The following is a 20536-nucleotide window of genomic DNA, read 5'->3' on the forward strand; positions in this document are numbered from 1 at the left end:
TGGGTGTATGGCAGGAATCGAATTCGGAGGTCCCTAACTCGAGTTATTAATTTTTGTCGAAATTGAAAGTTTAAAGGTTTAGCGATTTTTAAGAATTGACCGATGTTTGATTTTGTTGATACCGGGTCCGTATTTTGATTCCGGAGCCCGCAGGTCTGTTACTATATTTATAACTTGTCTATTAAATTTGGTGAGAAATAGAATTGGTTTGACGTGATTCAGACGTTCAGTTGTTAAAATAGAAGTTTTAAAGTTTTATTGAAAATTTCATTTGATTTGGTGTCCGATTCGTAGTTCTATGCATTATTTTGGTGTTTTGATCATACGAGCAAGTTCGTATGAGAGTTTTAGACTGGTGTGCATAATTGGTTTGGAGCCCCGAGCGCTCGGTGAATTTCGGATAAGCTGCAGATGTTTTGAAACTTAGAAAATCTGGTTTTTATCAACTTCTGCTTGTTTCTGGTTTCCTTCTTCACGATCGCGAAGAGTGATCTGGGCTGGGTGGGATTTACTTCATCGCGAACACGATGGTTGGGTCGCAAATGCGGAGTGGTGGGGATTTTACCCTCTGCGAACGCAACCAGTCTAATGCAAAGGCGTAGCGTTAAGGACCTGGGGGAGGGGAAACTGACTTACTCTTCGTGAACGCGAAAGCCACTTGGGCTGCTGCACATCGCGAACGCGGCAGGCCCTTCGCGAATGTGAAGAAGGCATGACGCCCAGACCTTAAAACATTTCAAAAATTAGATTTCTCCCATTTTTCATAACCCTTCCATTAGAGCTCGGCCTGGGATCGATTTTTAAGAGAAAACTCAACATCATTTTAACTCATTTTTTTCCATTTCTAACATCACCCATTAATTCCTAGCCCTAATCATTGTTCTTCCATGGTAGAAAACTAGGGATTTAGGAAGAATCGAGGGTTTTTGCAAATTGGGGATTTAGACCTCGACTTGAGGTCGGATTCCGAAACTAATTACATAATCAGGTTCGGGGGTGAATGGGTAAAAGAATTTTGGTCCGAACATCGAGTTTTGACCAAGCGGGCCCGGGGTCGATTTTTGACTTTTTGGGAGAAAGTTTAGAAATTCTAAATTTATGCATTGTAATTGATCTATCTAGCAATATTTGATATTATTGAGTCAATTGTGGCTAGATACGAGTGGTTTGGAGGCGGATTCTAGGGGAAAGGCCCCGGTAGAGCTCTGAATTGACTACAGATTGAGATAAGTGTCGTGATTAACCTTGATTTGAGGGAATTAGGAACCCTCGAGCTCTGTGCTATGTGAATTTTATGTGTTGCAGCGCATATGCAAGGTGACGAGTGCTTATACGCCGCGAATTACCCGTTTTCCCTGATTTTCCGCTTTTCCTTAATTATTTCTTTCCCTGTCTTAAATGTTATATACTCTAAATGCCTTCTATGCTTATTTTCTACCTATTAATCAATGTTTTCTTCTGTTAATAATGTTAGATCCTTTCATATTTTCATGATTCACTGTTACTTGCCTTAACTAACTTACTTGCACCTTCTAATTGTCATTATCGGACTTGGCTTGTAGTGTAGTATTATCTATGTGAATTCCCATGTTGTACGAGGTTTCCTTTTGGGTTCAGCTCGGTATTTATTGATCGTAGAGGTTCTTGTGATTTGAATTATTAATTTGATCGTATATATTGAGTAATTGGTTCTGATATGGTAGGATCGGGTAATGTTGCACGGTGGGCCGGGCCCGGGCCTAAATAGGCTTAATGGGCCGGGCTTAACGGGCCCGGGCTCTGGTGGTCCCGGGCCTGGCGGTCCCGGGCTTCGTGGGCTCAACGGGTGAGACCAGCCCATGACGGGCCTAAGCCCATATGGTCCTGGGCTTAGCGGGCCGGGCTCGTGGGCCTAGCAGGCCTAGCGGGCTTTTTTTGTTTTGTTTAAGGCAATATCTTGTAAACCATATCATGGCTATATAAAATTGTAGAAATCTAATTATTAATAGTGCTTGACGAAAAAGTAATATATATATATAGACTATAGTATACTAGTATAGTATATATAATATATATATAGTATACTAGTATAGAATGTTATGTATATATATTTCATTGTATATTTTCTTGTAGTATATATTGTATGTTATGTATATATATTCCCTTATATATTTTCTTGTAGTATATATTGTATGTTATGTATATATATTCTCTTATATATTTTCTTGTAGTATATATATTGTATGTTATGTATATATATTCCCTTATATATTTTCTTGTAGTATATATTGTATGTTATGGATATATATAGTATAGCTTATATATTTTCTTGTATTATATATTGTATCTTATGTATATATATTATAGCTTATATATTTTCTTGTAGTATATATTGTATGTTATATATATATATATATATATATATATATATTGTATGTTATGTATATATATTATAGCTTATAAATAATTTCAAGTTAAAGACAAAAAAATATTGCAAAAAGATATTCAAGGGCATGTCTTATAATTTTTATTACCAAAAATGACATATCTTTCTTAGTCTTTCTTCTCCCAATGGAATGAGCACAACAAGGTACTAATACCACCATTAAAAGGAAAAAAAATCTAAAAGAAGAGGTGCCAAAGTACAAGTTACACCATAATCTACATTGTATCTCTAACAAATCTCATAAATCTTTCAAGGTTCGGAGGAGGTTGCGTTGGTGGTGGTGGAAAAGAAGCTTGTTCATCACCACTTCCGGGTGAAGCAGAATCCTCCGCAAGTTCCGCCATCATTTCTTCATAAGCTTCATCTATCGCCGGTTGTGATTCCGCAATTCCAAAGTTTCTTCTTTCCGAGCGGATCCAATCTCTGAATAGTACTGATTTTTCCAAGCTCTCCCTCATAGACGCTCTATGATCACCTATTTGAAGTCTTGCTTGACTGAAAGCGCTCTCTGATGCAACAGTTGAAGCTTGAATAGATAAAATATCCCGAGCCATCCTTGCAAGAACCGGAAAATTGCCTTCCACCATTCCAAAAGATCAAAAGAGCCGTCTGGATTCTCCTTTTCAAGTCCCTGAGACAAATAAACTTGAAGCTCATTTAGATGTGAAGTTTCATCATAATTATCACCTTGAGAACCCCTGAACTCCGTCCAAGATTTAAGAGCTTTTAAGCCCGCAACTCTTTTAGACGATTGTGAGCTAGACGAAGTAGGGGTTGGAATATTTGGCCTAGCATGCTCTAAGGCAAGTTGATAAGCATTATAAACTGTTTGAGCATTAATTTTAATTGAGGCTTTTGCATCTGCAAGTGTAGCAAGTTCCTCATTTGAAAGATCTAAAGCCTTATAAATATTTGAATACCAAAAATGAGGACCTCCCAATTTCATTGTAGGATTTAACATTGCAGCAAGACCATAAATAGGAGGGATAGGAAAAAAATATTTTTTAAACTTTTGTTTCATTTCATTTATAGCAAGTTGATAAATTTCCCCACCCTCCAAAAATTCAAAAAACAAATCAGATAGTGCTGCAATATAAACTAAACAGTTTGAAATAGTAGGATAATATTGCCCAGAAAATGCATTTGTAGCAATTTGAAAATGTTCTAAAAAATCTAAAAGAATTTTAACATTCGTCCAATCTTGAGTAGTAAGCATTTCATCATCATCCTCACCACCTACCCGAGAATTAAACGTTGCATTAATTGGGTTTCTATATTCATATGCAACTACTAAACTTTCGTACATACAATTCCATCTAGTCGGGCAAGGTTTAGGAACCTTTCTTTCTCTAAGGCCATATTCATCACATTTTTTAAAATACTCTCTAAGTCTACTTCTACGGTTTGAATAAAAAAGCCAATTAAGAGTCATTCTAACCTTTTCAATTTCTATGTTTAATAGTCTGCGCGCCAGAAATCCGGATAAGGAATTATGTTAACCCGGGAGAAGGTGTTAGGCATTCCCGAGTTCCGTGGTTCTAGCACGGTCGCTCAACTGTCATATTCGACTTGATTATCTGATATAATACATGTTGAACATTTGTGCGAATTTTAACTTTTAACCGCTGTTATCATTATTATTATTTTAACAGAGAATTGCAACATCGTGAAAATATATCTCGAACCACGTCAGATCAATGTACCCGTGGTTATCGACATATTTCGACTCTGTTGAGATTTGGATTTGGGTCACATAAATGTGCACCCGAGTTTAAGAAAATAAATTGTTAAAGGCGCGCCTAAAGCGACTAGCGTATCATTATTTTGGGTAAGGCCGTGAAATTTGCTAAACGACCGATCCCGAAGTCTATACAATTATTAACCATTTATTGAGGGCCCCACAACTTGTGCGTTTTATTGGGTGAGGCTCATCTCATTTATTTTAAAAGGATAATCCTAAATTTCCTACATTTTTTTCTATTAAATTTGTCTCTAAAAAATGAAAGAGAAAAGATCCTAATTTATTTACATGCTTACGAGTTGTTATAGTCGGGTTCCGAACGCAATTTGTTAAATCAGAATGTAAGCACAATATGGACAGCCCGTTGGCCAACGTGGACCCAGGCCCAACGTGTATGGCACAAAATTGGACCTGGGCCATCTCATTCACATGTTATTACCTAGTTACATTATACTAGACATGCTCACAGTTTGTCAAATTAAAAAAAAAACTTGGCAATCTAATTTTAATCCTAAACCATTTACATGCTGAAATTAACCAATAGTATCTAGCTAAACAATATTCCTACAATTTCCGAAACGGTCTATTCGTTTAATGAGCTAACTGTTGAATGTTTAAGAATAGTCTAAATCAGCTAACATGCTTTTTGAGACATGATAATCATCCAACAATAACGAACTAACTGGACAGAGTTACTACACCATTTATTTATTTTTTAGGCAATATATAGACAGTTCGTCCACTAAGCTACTGTCAGATGTTCCATTATATATATTAAACAACTACATGATTCTGATTTAGAGGAAGCTAAATAATGTATATATACAAATAAAATTTAGAATATAACTAAGATAATTCAGAACTTCAACTCTTCATTTCATATTCATGCTTCATGTTTCAGTTTACAGTAACCAGCGTGCCAGTTGTGTACCTGATATTGGAAGCAAAAGAAAAGGAAGATCAGCAGGAATGCAGTAGCATACAACAACAGCAACACCCAGCAACAGATTTGAAAACCGAGCAGAAATCCAGCAACAACCAGTGAAGTAGTAGCAAATAACCAACCAAACTCAAAGAACAAACCAAATGAAAATCTAGAAACACCAACAACAATCAACGGGCAGAAACAAAGTGAATCTTTTTCAGATTGAAAGACCAGTTAATGTTTAACCCTTAATTTCTGAATCCGTATATCCAGTGTATTCAGATTGTATATCGGGTGTATACTACTCTCTCTTTAAATTTCCAGAATGTTTTTTCTGTTCCGAAAAACCCTCAAATCTCTCTTAATATTCAGAAAATCTCCTATTCTCTCTCGATATTTTCGGAATTCTCCCCTACTTTTGTCAAGCTCCCCCCTTTAATTGTGTCCAGCTCCCTTATTTATAGCCAAACTTCAAGCATTTAAAATTAAATCCCACTATCTTCTACCCATCCCCCTTTAACTTCCCACTACCTAATGTTTTGTCCCCCATTATATTAAACAATGTATTAATTCCCCACCATTATGCCTTATCTCCCACTACGTATTATTTTAATATTATTTAAATATTATTTATTACTTAGTGGACAGAGCACTCATTAATGATTTTTAAGACTCCTTTAGAATCCCGAAAATGCCTTTGAAAATACTACAATTTACCATTCTACCCCTGAAAATACTACAATTTACCATTCTACCCCCATCAACTATAACCAATTCACCTAATCAATCTAACCAAAATACAACAGCTATAACCAATTTCTAATCAAATTTCGTCAACAAATTTAGGCTAGAAACTCAATATTTTTGACTGAACAATATTTTTAAACAACAAACATACTTTCAGATTCAATAACAGTAACAAATTGATCATAACAAACAAGTAGATTCAAATCACTAAACTCAATAATCAATTGAACTTTAAATTAAATCTAACAACATTACAACCAACAATTTCTATATTAAACTAAACAAGAACATAAAACAAACTGAAGAAATAATCAAAAATGATAAACAACGAACAAGAAAAGAATCAAACATATACTGATTTCAAATCCGAGAATATCAAACAAAATACGGACAGAAACGAAACTTAAACCAACTAACCGGAAATGACCAACGACGAACTCGAACGGAAACGAAAAACTCGAATCAAGACTGCCAACGACCTAACGGATCTCGAATTCAATGAAAACCCACCTTCTCTTTTAACCTTGACGAACTCAAACTGGACCTCACCGAACGACGAACAACGGACTCAAACAAAACCAAATGAAACCTTGACAGAACTTCGCCGGACTTTAACCGGACTGCCTCGCTTTTCCTCCGTGTGTGTGCGTGTGGTCATGGTAGCAGCAACAGCTATGTGTTTGGACGTGAGCTGGTATTATGGTCGTCGAGCAGCAGCAGCCATGGCGAGCTGGCTGGAGCCGCGACTAGACGAAGCAGAAGCCGATGGGGTTCGCTTGGACGTGATGAACTGGACGTGAGGAGCAGATGTGTTGCTGCTTTGGTGGTTATTTTGGAGGGTTGACGATGAGGAGATGAAGTAGCTGGTGAAGCTGCACGCAATAGTGGTGGCGTTGGGCAGTCCGTCGATGGCTGGAGGCTGTCGTGGTCGTTGGGCTGCTTCACGTAGCAGAAACGATGGCGGATTTGGGTGGTGTATTGTTGGCGTTGTGTGTGTTGTTCACGGCTGGAAGACGAAGCAGGAGGGGGTTGTTCATGGCTGGTCATTCAGCTGAGGAAGATGGACGACGGGGCAGCTGCTGCGTCCATGACGACGTGAAGACGAAGCAGAAGAAGGTGAAAGGGTCGCCATTGACGGGCTCGAGCTCGACTAGAGTTATCGAAGACGAAGAAGATGAAGGATGGTCGTGGGGCTGCTCGTGCGTGTGTGTGTGTTGAAGGAGAAGAGGCGGGGGGAAGGGCAGCCATGGTTGAGGTCGAGCTCGAGCTCGGCTGGAGAAGGTGAAGGGGGGGCGGTTTTGGAGAAGAAGAAGAAGAGGGAGAGAGGGCGGATAGTTTTAGGGTTTTTTAGGGTTGAGAAAAATGAAAAATGAAAATGGGGGTGGGTTGGGATTAGTTTGGGTTATGGGGCAGACTGGGTCGGGTCGACCCGGTAGGAGTTTATTTGGTTTGGGCCATGGTTGATTTAAATTAGAAGGTGGCCCAATCCGATTTTCTTCCTCTTTTATTGCTTCGTTTCTTCTACTTTCTAAAACTAAAATTCTAAATTAAGTTACAAACTAAATTAACTTATTAAAAATACTAATTAATTCCTAGCAACAATTATCTTATAAAATGAAATGACAATTAAAATACAATCACACAATTTGGACACTAAAGGCTAAAAATGCAAAAAATGCCTATTTTTGTAATTTTCATTCTTGTAAAACAAACTTAATTACTCATAATTGCAAACTTAAATCCTAAATGCAAATGCGATATATTTTTGTATTTTTTATTAATTTAGCAAATAAACATGCACAAACAAATGCAAACAATACAAGAAAAATAACACAAAATTCACAACAATTGCAAACAAACAAAAAATTGTTTTATTTTTGGAATTTTTGGGAGTAATTCTCATATAGGGCAAAAATCACGTGCTTACAATATGCAACTACTAAACTTTCATACATATAATTCCATCTAGTCGGGCAAGGTTTAGGAACCTTTCTTTCTCTAAGGCCATATTCATCACATTTTTTAAAATATTCTCTTAGTCTACTTCTACGGTTTGAATAAAAAAGTCAATTAAGAGCCATCCTAACCTTTTCAATTTTTAAATTTAAAATTCGCATACCATCACCGACAATTAAATGATAAATACATCTAACATGGAAAATATTACTAAATGCAAGATTTAGTGTTGTTGTAAGTATGCCTATAGCACTAGTGTTACTAGAAGCATTATCCATAGAAATTGCCATTATTTTATCTCTAAAGCAAAAATATCTACAAATATCTGCAACAGTGTTAGCTATAAACTTACCTGTGTGACGTGAAATTAATTATTCTATACGCAATTATGCGTTTTTGCATTGTCCATTCCTCATCTATCCAATGACTTGTAACAGTTAGATAATCACAATCATTACCACTTCTACCAATATCAGTAGTAATAGAAATCCGATTAGGTATATGAGTAAATAAATACCGCAAATATTGTTCATATTCATGTTTATATTTATAAATATCGCTCTTAACTGTTGCGCGAGGCCAACCTTTATAAGTAGGATTAAAAACTCTTCTAATATAATGAATCCAATTAGGATTAGAAGCAAAAGTATAAGGTAAGCACATAACAGTAATCATCTTTGCTAATTCTTCACGATCTCTATTAGGATCGTAATATAAAATACCTCCGGTCACAGTGTTAATTCCTGGTTGAACTAGATTTGAACCTGTACTAGGGTTAACCGTAGAATCTACACTTGTCCCCTCTAGCTGCGCTTTCATTTGTAAAAATCTAGCTTTATCTCTAGGGTGTGTTTTTATGTGCCTAATCAAACTACCCGTGCCGCTACGGTCTCCAGTATATTTATGCGCCATTAATTTCCCACAAGTTTTACACTTAGCCTTATTTTGTTCTCTTACTTGAGTAAAAAAATTCCAAACTCATGATGTTTCTAGGCGTTTAGCAGGCTCTCTATTAAAAGTAGGAGTTTCTACAGGTGGGTCGGCCGGTGCATCAGTTGGGTTATTAACAGGACTAGTAGGTGTATCATCTAAATCCGGTGCTTGGGTTTCATCATCATCCTCATTTTTCTCATTATTTTCTAAGATAGTTTCATTAGGATAAAGAACATTCATAATTTCATCATCTAATCTTTCACCTGGTGCAACATTATGGCAAAATTCACTATCGGTAAATTGAAAACAAGGGTGATCACTATCAAGAATTACGGGAGGAGGAGGACGTCTAGGTTGGCGACTACTTTCAACTTGCTTATCTTTTCTAGGTGGGGGAGCCGGGGGAAGGATAGTTGGTTGGCCACTACTTTCACCGGTTTTATCTTTTCCCTTACCAAATATTTTTTTCAAAGAAAATGCCATATTAATTACAATTATGCAAACTAAAACACACAAAAATATATTCTTAAAACTTAAGAGTTGAAACGAGTTTACCGGATTGCCGAACAACTTCTTGAAAATTGAAAATCGTTGAAGACTTGAAGACTTCAATTCACTAACTTCACAATTTTTCACGAAGTTTCAACAATAAAATAAGCAATTCTAGTAGAGAGATTGAGAGAAATTGATGAATTGGTGAGTAAAAATGAAAGAATTAGGGGGTATTTATAGTTGAGAAATGGGGAAAAGTGTAATTATATAAAGTTTGGGGGCCAAATGGCTATTTTATAAACTACCAAACGGTCAAAAAAAGCCCCAAACGGCTACTTTTTAAATATGGCCGTTGGGTTGTTTTTTTGTAATTTTTTTTTTTTAAAATTATAGTCGTTAGGCCTGTTGGGCCCGGACCAGGCCCGCCAGTCGGTCCCGGGCTCGTGGGCTTAACGTTGAAGACCAGCCCGCCTCGGGCTTTAAGGGAGCGTTAAGACCGCGGGCCCGGCCTGGTCCGGTTCAGGCCCGGCCCACAGTGCAGCATTAGGATCGGGTTACATGCCACAACAGGTGAAATAAGGGTGAACTTGTACTGATACGGTGGGATCGGGTTGTACACCGCAACAGGTGAAATAAGGGTGGTTTGTCACGGTGAAATAAGGATGAGTTATGATACTGATATTGTTATATGGTGGGATCGGGTTGTGCGCCGCAATATATATATATATATATATATATATATATATATATATATATATATATATATATTGTTGTTGATGTTGTTACGGTGAAATAAGGGAGGATTCTGTGTTGTACGGTGGGATCGGGTTGCGCGCTGCAACAACCTATGTGTTTCTATTTCCTTGAGTTGTGTTGGTTTTCGGTATTTTTATTTGAAACTCTAAGGATTGGTAATTCAGGACGTCATTGGCATATTTCTTGAGGTTGTAGCTATTATTTTTAGTTGATTGTCTTATTTCGTTCCGTATTCCCTTTTCTGTCTTTATTACATACTGCGTACAGATTCTAGTGTAAGTGACCTGCCTTTCGAGGTTAGACTCGGCACTTACAGAGTTCATGGGGTCGGTTGTTCTCATACTACACTTTACACTACTTGTGTAGATTTTGGAGTCGGTCCCAGCGGCGACTATTAGCGTGCTTGGATTGATCAGCTTTGCGGAGACTTGAGGTACAACTGCTCAACGCCCGCAGCTCCTGGAGTCCCCCTTCCATTTATTTAGCTGTGTATTTTCCTTCAGAAAGCTTTATATTTATTTCAGACCCTTGTATGTACTGTTCTAGTAGCTCAGGCACTTGTGACACCGGGTCTAGTGATGTTAGCAGACGTTTGGGTGTTTTAGCTTTCACATTTTTACTTTGGATTTCTGCAGTTATTTCAGTTCTTTCTCGTTATTTTACTTAAACTATTAAAAATAGATAAATTATTCTAACATTGGCTTGCCTAACAAGTGAAATGTTAGGCGCCATCACGGTCCCGACGGTGGGAATTTCGGGTCGTGACAGTTTTTGTCTTGCAGTATGTAATTTTCTAATGAGTTTTTGCTAATGCATGATGAAGTTATTTAGTTCATTTGCTAAAACTTCATACCAACACATGCTGAAGTTTCATCCTATAGTCTACAGTTTTGTAATGAGTTTTATCTGAAACTTCAGTCTAAACAAGCTGAAGTTTTTTAGTTCATTTGCTAAAACTTTAGATTAAACATGCTTAAGTTTTTGCTAATGCATACTGAAGTTATTTAATTCATTTGCTAAAACTTCATACAAAAACATGCTGAAGTTTTGTCCTGCAGTCTACAGTTTTGTCATGAGTTTTATTCGAAACTTCAGTCTATTTTGTTGGAAATAGTCTTTTATTAAAGAAGGGCAAAATCATCTTTTTAAAATACTTTTAACAAAAAAAAGGTACAGATGCGAACGGAAAAACAAAAACGGGTACAAGTTAAAAAGGGGCGACCAAATAGGGTGTCCATAAAATTTTTACCAAAGCTCCCCTAGAATGGTTTCGGGCCCTAATGTGGAAAAGAGTAGGAGTATACATGGACTGGGTTGGTTCGATTTTTATTAAAACCAAACCAAATCAATTATATCGGTTTGGATTGGTTCTGTTTTGTCAGGTTTTGTTGAGTTTTTCGAGTTTTTTTTGTTACATGAATATTATTTCAATTTTACTTTGTTAAATTTTTTATAAGTAAATATATGTTTAGTAAAAATCGAAAATATTGACAAACAAATGATCTATTAAAATAATTTTATGGGAGAATTTTGTTAATAATACATGATAGTTATTTTTCTAGTCGTCTGAAAATAATATTTTGTTGACGTATACTTTTAAGGTTAAACGAATTTATTAATTAAATATAAAAATTAATATGATGCCTAATTAATGATATGTTCTATTTAATTTTAGATTGTCAAAATGCCCCTTCAAATTCGAAAAAGATATAAAAATTTAATAAATCTTGGCATATGAACCTGGAAGAACAAAGAGATTGACGCATTCAGTAATACTTGATAAGAAAATGATTATATAACCCATTACTTAAGGTTAATAAAAATGGAGTACTTCATATTCTATTAAATATTACATCCCATAAGAGAATCCCAAATATTTCTAGAATTTTTGTAAAGAAAATTCTATATAAAGTCTTAAAAGTATATATAAAAATTATATATTTATATGTCGGTTTGGTTCGGATTTTTTTACTCAATACAAAACCAAATCAAACCAAATCAAACCAAACCTAGTCGGATTTTTTAATCGGTTTGGTGCGACTTTTTGATTCGGTTTGTACACCCCTAGAAAAGAGCATTAAGCCCATTATTTTGCCAGATAAGCCCAAATACTTTGTCCACAAATCATCTGGACTCTCAAGTCCGAATAAACATGTAATTCTTCATTCTTGTTATGAACAATAAAAGAAGAAGAAGAAGAATATTGCAGAGAAAAGTAGGGAGAGAGAATTCTTATCGATTTTGGGATCAATTATAATAGAATAAAACTCCTCTATTTATAGAGGAAAAGTGACTTAACTACCAAGTAACAAACCCTAAGATCTCTCTAAAATATAGACATTCACCTTAAATAGAATTCTATATATAACACTCCCCCTTGAATGTCTATTCAACAGATAATGTGCCTCGTTAAAACCTTAACTAAAATAAAACCAAGTGGGAAAAAAAATTCTAGAGAAGGAAAAAGATCACACTTGTTTAGAAATTCACCTTTTGGTTGCCTCGTTAAAAACCTTGCAAAGAAAACCCGGTGGGACAAAATCTTGTAAGGGAAAAAGAGTACAACGCGTATTAACTCCCCCTAATGAGAGCATCAATTCACATCCTTGAGCCTTCACATTCCAATCTTGTGCACTAGCTTCTTGAAGGTTGACGTCGACATAGATTTGATGAGTAAAATAGCCATATTAACTTCAATGAATATGTTGCACCTTGAAAATTCTCGCTATCACATTATCATGCTTATAATTATAGCAAGATACATTTGTGAACAAATTGCACTAAGGAAGTGGTACTTCAAGATCAAAAATTGTATATGCTTCAAGCAATTTAAATCCTTCAAGGATTATCATATAAGTATAGTCAAATAAGACATATAAATAGACTTTAGATGCATATCAAGTTTTTATGTCATGCCTAGACATATAAGATAGATAAAGGTGATTGCACACACCATTGACTTTATACTTTTAAGTTTTTGAACTACATGTCCAAAATTATATGTATTTCATATGATTCTTCAGACTTAAGATCATCATTTATATTTAGTGCTATCATAGATGTCGTCGACGAACATTTTATATCGGTTCCAAATTCCTTATTTTTCATAAAGTCATAACATAGAGATCTCTTCATTCATATTTTCAGATACCTGAATCTCTCCTGAGATTTTATGAAGTGTTATGTCATGTGATCTTCTAGATCACTTGACTCCTTATTATGATCATTTTGATCATTTGCTCATCTTTTTTATCAAGAAGTTTTATTTGAAATCGATTTGTCTATATGCTTTAAACGTACCATAGACTTTGTTCTTCTAGGACTTAATAGGAGCATTTGCAGTGAGAATATAGTTACTTTCTTTGGACCAATAAATGCATCTGGCATGCTTTGCAATATATTGCAAATGAATTATCCTTTTATGAACTTCAAGTTCATATTATTTTATTCAAGGATCCATATGTACACATGATAATTCATTTCACGTAACTTTTTCTCAACTGTTTATCGTGTCTCCCCCTCATGTAAGAAAAACTAACTTGTTTTCTCAACTTTGAGAATCCATCTTTGTGCGTTATGGTGTTAATCAAAATATACACTGTACATCAATAATAATAAGATAGAATTCTTTGGTTCCTGACCCTGAACCATTTGTGAGGGAGAATGTAATATACTTTCGTATATAACCTATATCAAACTGATATAAATAACGCTGTTCTCATAAGCAATAGTTTAGCTATTAAGTGGAGACACTCAATAAATTATTTTGCTAAACCAACTGTGATGTAAACCAACTTATCAAGATGAACTTCTTAAATAGAAAATTTGAAAATTATGCTCGAAATTAAATTATTGAGCAAGTTACCTCGCAAAACACCATGTTGCGAGTTAATAATAATTGCACATGTAACCATCTCATAGATGCATATTATGTGGTATACATGGCAGGTGAATGAGCCCATATTCACCTTTGATATTTCCAGCATTCATGGGATTTAATCCCAATTTTAGTTGGTCAATTAATTAATGAGAACAAGCAATATAAGAGAATTCGTAAAGAACTTTCTAGTTCTTTAATATTTAACCATGTGAATTCTCTATTATTTTTGCACATCATACTTAAATTGATATGGCTAAACCAATTATGCCAACTGAATAAATTATCAATATTGATAAACTTCTGGTTTACACCATGACATGTGCAATTATCAATAAACTCCAAGTTTATTATGATATGGGTTTTTATATCAATAAACATTCACTTTAGTGTGGTGTTCTTTTATTTGTGTAGTACAAACTAGAGAATAAAGCGGGTAGCTTTTCACATACATATTATCCCGCTATAAGTTGTAGTAATAGAAGATATCAAAATTTTCCTTTATTTATAGTCTCAATATAACCGACCGCTTTCGCGTATACTTTGGAAACTGAATAAGTTTCTTTGAAACTTACTACAACATAATGCCTTATTGGTAATCAATTATGTTTCTCCAAAATAGTATAATTGGGTGTTGCAGAGTTCTCAATTAATTTTGTAGTACCACATATTCATCAACATCCATATGGTGAATATCTCTTTTAAAGAGAAAGTTATATCATTATGGTTATGGTCAAAATCCGTTTCTTGCATTATCGTTATCTTTTAGTAATCACAATGCCAAAATATTTTGGCGTACAACAAGTACGTGACTAATGACCATTTATGCCATAATAATGATATTATTTTCTTATATCATCTCAAACCTCCTTCTAGAGATGAGTGTAGTATATTCACTACCACTAGCACGTTCATATTCTTCCAATAATGAATATGTATTCATAAATCAGATGTTGTCACATTCACATCATGAATGGACCATAATCATCTACATGTGCTTTATAAAATCTTATGTCAAATCGATGACAAATATTACTTTCACAGAGTGAAGGATTATTTTGAGAATCCTTATTATTCTCATTATCACAATGATGACGATTATAATTTCGTCTATTACCATGTCCATATCCATTGATACCTTCACGGTAATAATTTTGTCTTCTTTCAGACTTATCACTTATTGCTACCACATTCTCTTAAGGAATGAGAATGAAGCAAATTCAATGGGATGGGTTTCCACTTCTTGTGCCCACGATCATACATGACTTTGATCATGTCAAGACATAGAAGTTTTACCACTTCGAGTGGTTATAATTTCTTACTAACTCCATTAGAGTTATAATCAAAATTTATTGTCTTTGCTTGTATTTAAAATCAAATTATAGAATAAAAGAGAAAAATATGGTAAAATACATACCTTAAATCCAGAATTTAATCATGAAGGAAGTTTAGGGAACAATTGATAATCATTATGCTCAATCCCAAAGCTTCTACTCAATTGGTTAGAGTCTCGTGCTGATAACGTGTTATGAACAATAAAAGAAGAAGAAGAATATTGTAGAGAAAAGTAGGGAGAGAGAATTCTTGTTGATTTTGGGATCAATTACAATAGAATAGAACCCCTCTATTTATAGGAGAAAAGTGACTTAGCTACCAAGTAACAAACTCTAAGATCTCTCTAAAATATAGACATTCACCTTAAATAGAATTCTATATATAACGATTCTTCATATTTTTGTTAACAATTCCGTTTGGCAAATTCTTACGTTGGCTTGTTGGAAAGCTAATTTAAAGTTGCATAGGATTTGATAATTAAAAATTTATTTAATTTATGTTTAAATAAAATATGTAACCAAATTCATATAGGAATATAATTTCATATTTTGAGTTAAAGTAGGTTTTTTATTATTATAAATAGAGATGTTTCTAGCTATTTTATGTGTGGAGACGCGCGTAGATCCACATAGCTTTAGATAATATTTAAATTATAAAAATATTTTAGAAATTTTAAATATTATTCCCCCATGGTTGTTACTTAGTATTCATCAACAACAACAACCCAGTGTAATCCCATAAGTGGGGTCTGGGGAGGGTAATATGTACGCAGACCTTACCTCTACCCCGAGGGGCAGAGAGGCTGTTTTCAGGAGACCCTCGGCTCAAAGAGACAACAAGAGACACTATATTAGTACTATCAATAGACTCATAATAAAACAACATAAAATACCATAAAATCCATAACATAACATACATACCATAAAATAACAAAGTAACAGCAATATAAGAGATATAGGAAATACGAGAAAGATGTAAGGTATTAATACACAGCAGATAAAGACCATCATCAGTAGTTGATCAATAGCATCCTAAGACTAATTCCTAACTGGCTAGTCTCACTCTAGTGCGCTGTAAAAAAGACATCACAATTTCCCCTAACCTACAACCTTAATGCTCGATCTCCACAATTCCCTGTTTAGGGCCATGTCCTCAGTAACCCTAAGTCGCGCCATATCCTGCCTGATCACCTCTCCCCAATACTTCTTAGGTCTCCCTCTACCTCTCCTCGTACCCACCACCGCCAGTCGTTCACACCTTCTCACCGGTGCATCAGTGTTCCTCCTCTGAATGTGCCCGAACCATCTGAGTCTTGCTTCCCGCATCTTGTCCTCCATGGGGGCCACACCCACCTTCTCTCGAATATCTTCATTTCTAATCTTATCCTTCCTTGTATGCCCGCACATCCACCTCAACATCCTCATCTCTGCAACTTTCATCCTCTGGATGTGTGAGATCTTCACCGGCCAACACTCGGTCCCATACAACATAGCAGGCCTAACCACTGCCCTATAAAATTTACCTTTCAGTAACAGTGGCACTTTCTTGTCACACAGGACTCCCGTCGCTAACCTCCATTTCATCCACCCCACCCCTATACGGTGTGTGACATCCTCGTCGATCTCCCCGGACCCCTGAATAAACGACCCCAGGTACTTGAAACTACCCCTCTTAGGGATGACTTGAGAATCAAGCCTCACTTCCACTCCCGCTTCCGTCGGCTCTGCCCCAAATTTGCACTCAAGGTATTCCGTCTTCGTCCTGCTCAACCTGAAACCTTTGGACTCAAGGGTATGTCTCCAAACCTCTAACCTCTCGCTGACGCCGCGTCGTGTCTCGTCGATTAGGACTATGTCATCAGCAAATAGCATGCACCATGGCACCTCCCCTTGAATATGATGCGTTATAGCATCCATCACCAGGGCAAATAGGAAAGGGCTGAACGCAGACCCTTGGTGCAACCCCGTAATAACCGGAAAATAATCGGAATCGCCTCCTGCTGTCCTAACCCGAGTCTTAGCTCCATCATACATGTCCTTAATCGCCCTAATGTAGGCAACCGGGACCCCTTTAGCCTCTAAGCATCTCCATAAGACCTCCCTAGGAACCCTGTCGTACGCTTTCTCTAGATCGATAAACACCATGTGGAGATCCTTCTTCTTATCCCTGTATTGTTCCACCATCCTCCTAATAAGGTGGATAGCTTCTGTGGTAGATCGCCCCGGCATGAACCCGAACTGGTTGTCTGAAATAGACACCGTCCTTCGCACTCTCATTTCTACCACTCTCTCCCAGACTTTCATGGTATGACTTAGTAATTTAATACCCCTATAGTTGTTACAGATCTGGATATCGCCTTTGTTCTTATACAACGGGACCATTGTACTCCACCTCCACTCTTCGGGCATCCTATTAGTCTTGGATATAACATTAAGCAACTTAGTAAGCCATTCCAAGCCTGCTCTACCCACACACCTCCAAAGCTCAACCGGAATTTCATCTGGTCCGGTAGCTCTGCCCTTCTCATCTTACGCATTGCCTCCATAACCTCATCGACCTCAATGTCCCGACAATCACTTAGTTCATGGGGGTTGTCGGCATTCCTCAATTCACCTAGTACAATATCCTGATCCCCTTCCTCATTTAGAAGTTTATGAAAGTAGGTCTGCCATCTCCTCCTAATCTGGTCATCCCCTAACAAAACTTTGCCGTCCTCATCTTTTATGCACCTCACTTGGTCCAAATCCCGAGCCGTCCTCTCTCTCACCTTAGCGAGTCGGAGTACCTTCTTCTCCCCGCCTCTGTTCCCTAGTTCCTCATACAAACGAGCAAAAGCTGTCGTCTTTGCCTCCGTCACTGCCATCTTTGCCTCCTTCCTAACTACCTTATATCTCGCAATGTTCGCTCTCTTCTCCTCCTCTCCAGTGCTCCCCACTAACCGCAGGTAAGTCACCTTCTTCGCTTCCACTTTACCTTGTACAACTGCATTCCACCACCAGTCTCCTTTGTGGCCACCGGTGCGGCCTGAAGATACCCCTAACACCTCTCTCACCGCCTTCCTTATATAGTCCACCGTCGTCGACCACATAGTGTTTGTGTCCCCACTACTTCTCCAAGCTCCCATTGCCGACAACCTTCCTTCCAACTCCTGGGCTTTAACCTTAGTCAAGGCGCCCCACCTAATCCTCGGGCGGCCTCATACTGACCTCTGTTTCCTTCTTATCATAATACTAACGTCCATCACCAAGAGCCTATGTTGCGTTGCAAGGGTCTCACCTGGGATAACTTTGCAATCCTCGCACAACCTTCTGTCGCATATCCTGAGGAGGAGATAGTCAATTTGAGTCTTCGCCACCGAACTTTGGTAAGTAACCAAATGCTCCTCTCGCTTCGGAAAACTCGAGTTTACAATCACTAGATCGAATGCCTTGGCAAAATCCAACAGTGAGGTGCCCCCTCCGTTCCGTTCCCCGAAACCAAAGCCGCCATGCACCTCAGTATAACCACCTGCAGACGACCCAATATGACCATTGAAATCCCCTTCTATGAATAACCTCTCGGAAGGCGGAATACTACGAACAATGTCATCCAACCCTTCCCAAAAACGCCTTTTAATCTCCTCATCACAACCTACTTGTGGTGCGTACGCGCTAACGACGTTTAAAGTACACTCACCCACCACCAATTTAATAGTCATTAGTCTATCATTCACACGCCTGACCTCTACCACCGACTCCCTAAGATGGCTATCCACTAGGATACCCACTCCATTCTTACCCATCACGACTCCAGAGTACCACAACTTATACCCATCCGCGTTTCTCGCCCTCGATCCGACCCACCTAGTCTCCTGGACACACGCTATATTAATCTTCCTCTTCTGAAGGATCTTCGCCAACTCTATAGACTTACTCGTTAGCGAACCTATGTTCCATGACCCGATTCTCAACCTATAGGCTCCCTTGCCCCCTCTACCTCCCCTGCCTCCCGACCCACCCCCTGACCCCGGGCCCACTCTTTGCCCCACACTCTGCCCCACCTGAGGACATGCCTTTAATCTATCATCCCAGACTGCCGCCACTACACCTACGACAGATCTACAAAAGACTCGCTAGTGCACAACGGACAACGAATCAAACTAGAAGGAAACAAGTGACTACCTGTACACCTATTGAATGATTTAACTATTGTGAACTAAAGTAACATCAATTTAGCTAACACCAAAAGGAAAACAGTAGAACGGGAGGTACCAATTCCCGAGAACCAAACCTGTGTTGATTTGCAGCCCTCGATATACTTGCAAGCTCACGCACCGCTTCCCACCGCCCTTTGCTGACGCTCGTCCAGGTTGCTCTCCTTTGCTAGTGCTCGTGCGCCCAACTTGTCTCCAACAACTTTGAGAATTTCCCTGAAAACACAGAAAATACCACGACCCAAAGACCAAAAAGGGCTATCACCGCTACCACTGGTGTAGCACCGAAAGTAACTAGCAGCCGAAATTAACTGAAGAAAAATAACAAGCAAGCTTCTGAAATAGGCGAGGAGATCCGGCAACATAACAACAACAAACCGGTGACCAAACGAGTGCAACTCGATAGCAATGGACAGCGATTCAATCCGCCAAATTCCAGAAATTCTTAAGCTAAAATCAGAAATCAAATTAGCAAAGAAACAAAATCGAAAATTCTCTTATTTCTGTTTTTTTTGTTTATTCTTTCAGCCCTTTCTAAAATTTCAAATCTGGATTTTTATTCCAGATCTGTCAGGTTCTAGTGAGGGGATGAGAGGAAGAAGTCAGCGGCAGCTTCCTCAAAGGGGAGGAATCGGGGAAGAAGATAACAATTTTGGGAGAAAGCAGCCCAGAAAGAAAGAAAACAAAAATAAAAGACAAGATCTGAAGGTGAAAAATCAGAATCAGATCTGTATTTTAAGACGAGATCTGCGCATATGCTACGCACCTACCGAGCAAAGGAGCATACAAAAGAGTGAAACAAAATTCAATCAATCAGCACAATCGCAAATGATATATCATTGAAAATGCCAAATTAGACTAAAGATTAAATATCACAGCAAGCAAATCAGTCAACTAAATCGGAATCAAACGATTTCAGAAGAAAACCCTAGTAAGGTAGGTGTAAGGAAATTAAGAAAACCTGAGCAACGGAGAAACTAGGGTTTCGACGATATAAGAGATTAACTCACTTGAGAGAAATGGATAGAGAGAGAGCTGAAGGAAACGAGCCTCATTACTTAGTATTCATCAACCCATCCAATTCCCTCCTTCAAAAGCTCCGCTTTCGCTACCTCAGTTCACCGCATTTTTAGAGTTAATGCCACCGTTACCGTCGA

At 37.5% G+C, this 20536-nt stretch overlaps 1 long non-coding RNA gene across 1 annotated transcript; it reads right to left on the reverse strand.

Annotated features, from left to right (window-relative positions):
- Positions 1 to 4858: 4858 nt before the first annotated feature.
- LOC138888745 (uncharacterized) lies at positions 4859 to 20478 on the reverse strand. The gene is made up of 2 exons (XR_011406146.1): positions 20390 to 20478; positions 4859 to 5097 (listed from the first exon to the last, which is right to left on the reverse strand). It is a non-coding gene; the product is annotated as an uncharacterized lncRNA (long non-coding RNA).
- Positions 20479 to 20536: the final 58 nt, after the last annotated feature.

This window comes from Nicotiana sylvestris, chromosome 3 (assembly GCF_000393655.2).
Source record: "Nicotiana sylvestris chromosome 3, ASM39365v2, whole genome shotgun sequence".
Lineage (NCBI taxonomy): Eukaryota > Viridiplantae > Streptophyta > Magnoliopsida > Solanales > Solanaceae > Nicotiana > Nicotiana sylvestris.